The 10387-nt window shown below is 42.1% G+C and overlaps 1 pseudogene; it reads left to right on the top strand.

Moving 5' to 3' along the window:
* Positions 1-4441: 4441 nt before the first annotated feature.
* On the top strand, positions 4442-7208 carry LOC113186295 (large ribosomal subunit protein uL1 pseudogene; annotated as a pseudogene).
* The last annotated feature ends 3179 nt before the right edge of the window (positions 7209-10387 follow it).

The raw sequence follows: 10387 nt of genomic DNA, 5'->3' as shown, positions 1-10387 counted from the left end.
ACAAGGTTTGAAGTGTTTATAGTCAGAAGAGAACCTTTGGAACACCCTCCCAAGATTCAGTTCTCCAAAGAGACAAGGGCTCTGGTGTCGGTAAAGGTCAGTATATATACTTTTTGTGTATCTGCTGGGGATGGAACCCACAGCCTCATACATGCTAAGCATACACTCTTTTATCAATGAGCTACAACCCAAGCCTCAACAAATATTTTATAGATCTTTATTTTATACCAAGAACTGTTCTAGGCCTTTGGGACATGTCAATGAACTAAGGAAACCAAAATCTGTGCCTTTGTGACACTTGCATTCTTACAGTAATTGGTTAATATTAGATTTCCTGAATTGATCCTCTTTCTTATTTTTTTCTTTCATATTTACTTTTCTTTAGTTTTTGAAAATATTCATAGGCTTTATTTTTAAAGCTATTTCTGTTGCAAAAAAAATTGAGCAGGGAACACAAAGATTTCCTATGTGTTCCCTTTTCCTGTTTACCCATGCCTCAATTTCTCCTATTAGGAATAGCTCTCATCTGTATGGTAAATTTGTAACAATTGGTGAACAAATATTTATTTGCTGTTTTTAAAGGCATGGCTTACATAGGGCTCACTTTTTATGTTCTATGGGTCTATGGGTTTTGTCAAATACGTAATAACATGTACTTATCATTGTAGTACAATTCATAGTAGTTTCCTTGCCCTAAAAATCCCCTGTGTTTGGCTTTTTTATCACTCCTTCCTTCCAGTAAGCCCCAAACACCAAAATTTGGCAAACACCAAAATTTTCACTCTTTCTATAGTTTTGCCTTTTCCATGATGCTTTATAGTTGGAATAATACAGTATGCACCCTTTTCAGATTGGCTTCTTACACTTAGTAGTATGCAGTTAAGTTTCCTCCATGTCTTTTCATGGCTTGATCGCTCATTGCTTCTTACTGCTAAATAACATTCCATTGTCTACATGTACCACAACTTATTTATCCATTCACCTATTGAAGGACATCTTAGATGCTCAGAGTTGTTTTTTTTTTAAACAATTATGAGTAAAGCAGATATAGATGCTTATATGCAGGTTTTATGCAGATGTACATTTTCAACTCATTTGGGTAAATACCTAAGTAGTTTGATTTCTGAATCCCGAAGCAAGACTATGTTTAGTTTTTAAAGAAACTGCTGGTTTTAAAGACTACCACTGTCTTTCAGAGTAACTGCACTGCACCACTTTTGCATTCCTGCCAGGAATGAATGGTAGATGTGATTGCTATTAACAGTATTGCCTGACTAAGCATGTGAGTCACCAAGAACCCAAACTCAAAACTCCAGTTCCTTTATGTAACTTGTCATCATTCACTCAAAGACAGGCTAGAACAAGACTCACAGGGTTGGCTGAGCTAGGCCAGCTGTTCCAGCTCCTGCCAGCTTTCATACTTCACGGTTAATTTAGGATGGGAGGTACCTGCATCAATGGTAAGTGAAAAGGCCTAGCGAACCATCCTGTTTGAATGGTTTCCCAGAAGAACCAAAATGCCAACTGATCCTAGAGACGTAATAAATCACCATTTTATCATTTCATTTTACTGTTCTTGCTGTGAGATGAGGAACACTAAATCTAAGCACCAGGGTGCTATGATTTTGTCTCCACCAAAGAAGCTGAAATTGGAAATTTGAGGGAGCATGGAATATAGCTCAGTTGGTAGAGTGCTTGCCTCGCAGGTACAAGGCCCTGGGTTCAATCCCCAGCACTGCCACACACACACACGAAAATTGAAATTGGATCCTTATTGTGAGGTATTAAGATGTGGGACCAGGTGAGACTTTTAAGAAGTGATGGGGTTATAAGGGTTCGGCCTTCATGAATAGATCAATCCATTAATAGACTGATGAATTAACAAGTTACCTCAAGGGTGGGTCTATTATGAAAGCCAGTTTCTCTCTGTCTCTCCCATACATCCCTCTACTATGTGATGCTCTGTGTCCCTCAGGACTCTGCAGAGAGTGTCACCAGCAATAAAGCCCTCACCAGACAGGGTCCTTCCCAGGATCTCCAAAGTGCAGCCTCTAGGACCATAAGATGATTAAATTTTTATTCCTTATAAATTATCCAGTCTTTGGTATTCAGTTATAGCTACAGAAATGAACCAGTATACCAAGGAACTTCAGATTCTTATGACAACCTGACTTTGCTTTTTTGGCTCCACAATCCTGTCGATTCACAATCCCCATCACCTCTGGTCCTAGCTACCATCACTCAAAGAAGAATAGCACCAAAAGCTCTGATAATCTTTCCAGAAAGACTCCAATTTTTTTAACATTTATTTTTTAGTTGTAGGTAGACACAATACCTTTGTTTTATTTATTTGTTTTTATGGGGTGCTGAGGATCGAACCCAGGACCTTGCACGTGCTAGGCGAGCACTCTACCGCTGAGCCACAACCCCAGCCCCAAGACTCCAATTTTGGTCATCAGATTTGAACTTTGGTTGAGCTCAGAGACTAATGTGCCTCCAGTAATGTGAGGGCTAATCCAGAATATTATATTGAAAGGAAATAATATTCCTATATATTATGTCAGGTAGTGAGTAGAAAAGGTAAATTTATTTAGTTTATAAAACCAACCTTTGGTTTTTTTAAAAAACCATCTTTGCCATGGGGAGGAAGAAATTAAAAAATGAAATTTTTTTGAGGAATTATGAGATTATTTTTTAAACTGAAAGTTTCTCCTTCCCCCTGCTTCTGATAAATCTCTTTTATATTTTGGATTTGGAGTGTGATTGAAATGTTCAGGTTCAATTGAAAAGACATGGATCTTGGAAACTATAGCTAGCTCTCAGTTTCTGAAAGCGAGGTCAGTGGAGGAAAGTGGATTAGCTCCTTTAAAAAGCAGAGAAGAGGTTGAAAAGGTTGGAAAGGCCAAATCTCTCATGAACTTTGGGTGGGAAACCCATAACTTTTATCTTCTGGGCACGAGGTAATGATGGCAATGATGATGATGATGATGATGATGATGATGATGATGCCCTGTCTTACATTAAAGCCTTTCATCTGTAGACTAAAGTCCAACACAACCACTAATTAATTCTGCAGGCAAGGTAGGCAAATATCATTATCTTCAATTTACAGGTGAGGAATCCCACAAGGAGGAAATTAAGCCCTTTACTTAAGGCTACATCAGAGTGCTTACTATAAGTGAAGGGTCCTTGCTGATTTACTTTCCACTGGCCACTCTGCAGGTAGCCTCAGAGGGCTTTCTTTCAGAAATATTCTTTGATTCATGATTTGTGGTAAATGCTGTGGAAATGCAAGAGATGACAACAGAAAAAAGCACATGATTAGGTATTAGAATGGAACGTGAAAAAGAACAAGAATTAGGGATGGTGGAGACAGCTGTAGATCTGAGAAGACTTTCAGCAGAAGGGGGCTTGTGATGGTATTAAGTGTTTGAATTTAGGGAGAACTATTACGAGAGGCTCTGGAACTTTTTGCTTGCATATTCTAAGAATACAAGGCCCTGACTGCTCTCTACTCCGTACTTTCTCAGGGTTGTATAACCTTGAAGGATGAGGATCTCCCAAATCAAGATCAGTCTTCCTTACCACCTGCTATAAAAGGGGTGGATTCCCCAAGTTGAGGGTTCCTCTGTTGTGTTTCCACTCCTGCCTGACAGCTTTCATCTGGCCCTGTGTTGCCCCTGTGGGACTTGGAGACAAGGGGAGCAATAAAACCATGATGCTCATGTTGCTTGGTGGCTGTGAGTACTAGCGCTCTTTGTCTCTGACCCAGGAATCTCATGTTTTCTCACATCATTGCCAAAGCAGTAAAAGGCTCTTATTAGCTTGTAAGCAGTGTCATATTAATTTCCAGAACTAGTGGGAACAGCCTGATCAATATTAGGTACACGTACTCTGGAGGGTATTTTTGTGTCCCACTGAGCACCTTCACTGCAATTATGTATTTAATTTCCACATTTCCTACCAGTCTAGAAACTCTGGGAAGGAAGGGATATTAGACTTCTTGTGCTTACAAAAGTGCCTAGAAAGAATGAATAAACAAATACGCCTGCTTAGGGGCATAGATTGAGCCAGTTCACAAGGAAGAAAGGGTTTATAGAATTGGGACAGTAGCTTCCTCTCTGTCTCTTGGGTTCCTCCCTTCCTCTGGGGCAGAGGTAGCTCCTTGCTGCATCTGACCCTTCCCTTTAGAGAGTTTGATCAGGACAGGGAAGAGACCTAGTAGAACGACATGTTCACCAGAGACTGATTTGGGGGCTGTTGTCACATTGCTGTCTAGCCAAGAAATGAGGACAGCCCTGGTCTGCCCTGCTTGTTTGAACAGATGGGCCTAGGTGGATTTCACATCTCACTGAGTGGAAGTAAATCAAGGCCACATCTATGGAGGTCACCCTTTGTTTCAAGATCCACAGGTGTGAATAAGAACACCTGGCCAGGAAACATGCCTCTTAGAATCCCAGGAGTGATCAGGAAGCAGGAAGTTCTTCTGTATCCATCTGGCCAGCCATCCAACTCTGAGGGTTTGTGGAGCCAGGATCTGGATCCTACACCTTCCCTGCTTCAGGACGAGGCAGGTGACACTTCTGAATTCTGCGGCTGGGTGCTCAGCACCACTGGCAAGTCCACCACTGCCTCTTCCCCAAGGAAGGAACTGCTTGTTCTTGAAGAGGAGTTTGATGTGACCTGGCTCATTTTTTTTTTTTTCTTCCAGAAAGCATGTTCTCTATTTGCCTAGAGGGAAAGAGAGAGGCATCTGTCAAAATGTCAAAGCCATTCTACCTTGTGTCTTCTCTCCCCTTTCCTTCTTCCTTTCTATCCTCTCAGGCACAAATGGAAATACTACCTTAATCATAGCCATGGATATTATATTTACTGGTGATTTTATTTACAAGGCTGATACTAATGAGATGCAATATCCTTTTCCCTTCCTTTCTTCCTTCTGTCTTTGACTCTCTTTCTCTTTCTCAGCAAACACTGATGGAGACACTACTCTGGGTCAGTGCAGGCCGTCAGGGCTGCAGAGTTGGTTCCAGATCAGCTGATCTAGATTGGGTCCTGAGGGAGCTTATTAGTGGTGGGGCCTTTGGTTACCCCACGTGAGGAATCTGAGGAGACCTGCCCTGGGGCTGTGCAACAGCTGCGGAGGCTGCCCTTTGGCAAAGCGGCCTGCCACACCTGTTCAGGCTGGAATTCCTTTACAGGAAGCACGGCCTTATATTTCAGTTCCAATTAAATAAGTTCTCCGACGCCCTGGTGGAGGTAACTAACACCCACAAGTTAAAACTCGCCTGAATACAGCTTGTGTAGCCAGAAAGAGAAGTGTGCAGACAATTAGTGGGGGTGGGAGGGGACAGGGACACCACAGGGAGAGAAGCATTATTGGAAAAGAAGAACTAGGATCCTCAAAGACAAAACTCAAAACTTAGCCTTTTCCTTTCTTGCTGATCTCCCTGCCCTGTCTCATCTTTAAGAGTGACTTTCAGTTCCTGCCACTGCATTGCTCAATGGGAACCAGGGATGATCTGTCTACATGCTTCATACCTGTGCTTTAAATATAGACTTTGGGCCCTTTATTCTAGGTCTGGCAATAATTAACTAACTATAAGGAAACCACATGATTTTCTAAATGAAATGGCATCAGAAAGTTTCCTGGACCCAATGAGCCCTGTAAATAGCTATAATCAGAGTTGGGCGTTTCCTCTCAGTCAGTGCCAAAGTCCTTTTCAATTCAAATCCAGGGCCTCAAGCATACTAGGTAAGAGCTCTCCACTGACCCATGTGCCCAGCTCTTTTATTTTGAGATAGGATCTTACTAAGTTGTCCGGGCAGGCCTTGGGTCCAAAATCCCAATGCCTCTGCCTCCTGAGTCCTTGAGATCAAAGGCACACAACACTACCCCTGGCAGTGTCTGCTTTGAGAATGGTTCAGGACCTGTCATTTCTTGGCATCTTGCAGACTTGTAACCAAAAGCTTCTCTGGAGTTGGAAATAGCACAGCTTTTCATCCTTCGAACAATTTTTTTTTTTTGAGCACTCACTTGGTGCTGAGCACTGCGTAGGAGTCTGGAAAGAAGAAATTGGTATTAAAAAAACAAAGAAGAAGAAGAAGTAAAAAAAAATAAGAGTTTCTGCTCCAGACAAATGTGCCTTCAGTAAAGTGGTTTTTGTTCTGACCAAATAGAAACTCTCTCCTCAAGGCCACAATGGCTAAAGTTCATTTTTATTCTAACCAAAATGGCCTGAAGACAGGAGAGGAAAGTTAGCCTAGAATGAACTATTAAAAAAAAAAAAAATTCCTTTTTACAGTCCGACAATATTTTAGCAATGCTGCCCTCTGCCGTGCAAAACTAGAATATCAGCTCCAACAGTTTGCACAAATTCCCCAGTGCTGGTTAGTTTAGAGAAAACTTGAAGGTCTGATGTTTTTCGTGCTTTGTTCATAACCCCTAAAGTCATTGTGAATAATCATGTGACCTCTTGCATGTTTTTAATTTGACAACTAAATTTGTATCATTGGTTGAAAGGTTGTAAAGGACTTTCTTTTCCTCCAATTTCCTGCGCTTTAAAGAACTGCAGCTCTTTTCCGGCTACACTAGGAAGCATCATGAGCAACAGAGTCTTTCTGGACCCCCTGTAGGAGGTAGCGCAAAAGTCCTGTTCGGGAACCAGCACAAGTACCACAAGTTTTTGGAAATGGTGGGGCTGCAGACCTAACCTGAAGAACTCTGACCCTCAGAAGGACAAATGCTCCTGGGTTACCAGATGGCTGAAGTCCACTCTCTGCCCCAAGTTCTCCATGTGTGTTCTGGGGCCCAGCAGCATGTGATGAAGCGCAGACCGTGGACTCCCCGACATGGACAATCACCAGACACTGGTCCAGAAGTATTATGTCTTTCTGGCCTCAGAGTGTCTGATGGAGCAGATCCTGTGAATCCTGGGCCCAGGCTGAAATAAGGCCGGCCAAGTCCAAAATATGGGGGTCATTACAAAATGTTCCAAAATATGGAAACATTGCGAAATTTTACCAAGGACACAGAATTATTTAACATGACCAGCAGATGAGGTGAAGTCCACCATCAAGTTCCAGATGAAGAAGTGCTCTGCCTGCTCATGGCTATTGGTCACGCCAAGATGACAGATGGTGAACTTGTGTACAACATCCACCTGGCTGTAAACACTGTTCAGGGAAAACCCCAGTGTCTGTATTAAGGTATGTCCTGGGGAATTCTAGTACCATGAAAGAAAAAGCTTTCAGATTGAGCTTATCCAATTTATGTCCCCGTCGACTGGTAGTAAAGCCAGCCCTTGATGTCAATCAAACCAGCCAAATTCAAATTGCTTTCAGTGAAAAATTATTATTTTTTGACTGTTTTGGTGGCCATCACTGTGTTCTTGTGTTTTAAGTTTAATAGTAGGTTAATAGCCATCAGAGAAAACTCTCCTTGCTTCACTTTTGGGGGACTCCTTGTCTTAAAGCTGAGTTTTCTTATTGGGCCATTTTTTAAAAATATATTTTTTTAAATTGATGATGGACCTTTACTTTATTAATTTATTTATATGTGGTGCTGAGAATTGAACCTAGTGCCTCACACAAACTAGGCAAGCGCCCCATCACTGAGCCACAACCCCAGCCCTGGGCCATTGTTTGGTGCAAGCTTTTACACGCCCGGACAATGCATAGTGTAGTTTTGGGGTGGTGGGAAGTGTATGTCTGTTCTGTAAAGAGGGGGAAAGGAGATGATGGAAGGTACAAATGAGGTGGGAACAGCCCACGGAGCACCATGGAAACTTTCTTGGGCAGTTAGTTTTAGGAAGGGGGACCTACAGACGTGGGGATATGGAGAACAATCGCTCTAGTCTACACCCAAGGGACACAGTCACCTAAGAGTTCTTGACTGACCAGGGTGCAGAGGCCGTTTGTGTTTGGTAGCTCCTCTTATCTCTTGACTCTTGCTCTGGTCTGTAACAACTTTCTCTCAGGGTTACTTAGAGGGCATGACTATGTCATGCTTTTGCCCTGGTTTTTAAAAGATTAGATCTCTGGAAAAGAACCTTTCTCTATCTCTGCTGAGGCCTTGAAGATAATTTTTGGTCCCAGAAGTTATCTAGTAAAAGGTGAATGCCACCCTCCAGCAGCTCTCTGCTCCGATTCACAGGTCAAAGGGTTCCTTTCTGGCGGCCAGCTGGACAGAGTGCCCAGGGAGAGTGTAGATAACTATGTCAGGGCCTTGGTAGGTGGGACTGTCTGCCAGGGGAGCACCTTGAATGTAAACTGACCCCAGCTCCCCTCTGCAGGCTCAGCTTCTGCCCTGGGTCCTGCCTCCTGGGAATAGAACATCCTTTCCCTCACACCCTGACTGGCTTGCCTTGACCCTTCTCTTTGTCAAAATGCTAACTTTCAAGGCTGAACTACTGTTTCCAGATTACTTTCTCCTTTACCTCAATTCCTACAACATTCTGTACTTTTTAAGGGCACATCTTGTACTTTGCTTTGTATTATAATTATCTATGCACTATGTCTTGTGGCTTTTTAATTTTTTTTTTTTTTTTTTTTTTTTTTGCACTGGGGATTGAACTCAGGGGCACTCCACCACTGAGCCACATCCCCAGCCCTATTTTTTCTATTTTATTTAGAGACAAGGTCTTACGGAGTTGCTTAGCACCTCATTGTTGCTGAGTCTGGCTTTGAACTCACAATCCTCCTGCTTCAGTCTCCAGAGCCACTGGGATTATAGGCATGTGCCACCATGCCTGGCTCTTACAGTCTTTTGAAGAGACAGCTGAATTCATCTTTATATATCCCAGCTGCCTAGCTCAGTATCTGGCAGGGGGCAGGTTCTCAGAAAAAACATTAGGGCTTTAGGTCCCATTCCATACTGCTGCATTCGAGTTAATAGATTAATGTCTATTAAATTAATATCTATCCTGTTTCCACAGATGCAAGCATACACTTCTCACCAAACACCTGAAAAGCCACAGGATAAATTCTGAAACCTATGGCTTCTTTCAGAGTTACAGTAGAAGGCAGGCATGAAGGTAAGGGAACTTTGAGTATAATTGAGGAATTTGTCACGGTGATGAGCCCCTTTGGATGATATCTGTAAAACACTCCCTAGTGCTTCAAGGTCAGGGGCCCAAGTTCAGTGATGACCTTGGGATATTGTGCATCATAGGAAAAACAGGAAGCCAGTCTGGGTTTGTGCCTCTTCCCCCTATTGTTAGAGATACCACGTTCAAGACCTAGAGTTAATTCCTGCAATTTCAAACATATATCAAGTACTCATGTCTTTGGGAACATTATGAAATTTTACCAAGGACACAGAATTATTTAACATAACCAGAAATCAAACTTCATGGTTACTCCCAGAGCCTATAATTCCTAGCTAAATGTGTAGTTTAGACTTAAATGATGGGTCAAGTCTCATCACTTGGTGGGGACAGGATAGATGAAAAAATAGAATGAGAGATTAAAAAAAAAAGTTCAGCCTAAATCATACCTAAATGGACAGCACCAACATCATTTGGACATTCATAAATCTGCAAACAAATAGGAGAATAGCTGGAATGATTCTGCAGTATGTTGGTTTTGCAAAGCAAATCAACTCAAACAAAACATGTAAGACTACACATATGGTGCGACTCTACATCATGTTCAACCAGAGAAATGAAAAGCTGTACTCCATTTGTGTACCATGAATCAAAATGCATCCTGCTGTCATGTATAACTAATTAGAACAACAATAACAAAGGCTTATAGTAAAGTAAAAACAAAGTGGAAAAAAAAAAGATCAAGAAAACAGGGCTGTGTCAATTGTCTTACACACAATGCATGAAGAAGGATGCCTTCAGGTGACATGTGCTTTTATTCTACCCCTTAAAAATGCAAGTGTTAGCTATGGAGTGGGAAAGAATTCTTGAATGAAAACATGTGCCAAGATGTAGTGTAACAATGTCTCACCTAGGAGTTTCTTGTCCCAGCTCTGTTGTTTACCAGCTGAATGGCAGGCTGAAGACCTGTCCATATTAAACTTAAACTTGAACATTGGCCAGTGAGTTCACATAGGAACATTTTGGGTTGGTAAGTCATTTTACTAAAAGAATGTCCTAGTTTTTAGATGCTAAAGTTTAGAGACTCAGCCACCCAGTGTCCCATACAACTTGCCCTTCTTCATTGGGAATCTACTACAGCCTCTGCACACCTGTGCTTTGAAAATGCCTCTTGAGTATTTGGCAGCCAGGTGTTCCCATGGAAACCAGTTCTACTTGGGAGGGATTTCCAAGCTGGCTGTAAATTGGGGTGAGTGAGGGCGGCCTCCATCATACTAGGGAACAAAGCCAGCCTTTCACAGGAACAAGATGCTGGCACTGTACTGCATGCTTTTCCAACA

Source organism: Urocitellus parryii, chromosome 2, assembly GCF_045843805.1.
Source record: "Urocitellus parryii isolate mUroPar1 chromosome 2, mUroPar1.hap1, whole genome shotgun sequence".
Classification (NCBI taxonomy): Eukaryota; Metazoa; Chordata; class Mammalia; order Rodentia; family Sciuridae; genus Urocitellus; species Urocitellus parryii.
The sequence above is the reverse complement of the archived record's forward strand: the minus strand, read 5'-3'. Positions and strand labels throughout refer to the sequence as shown.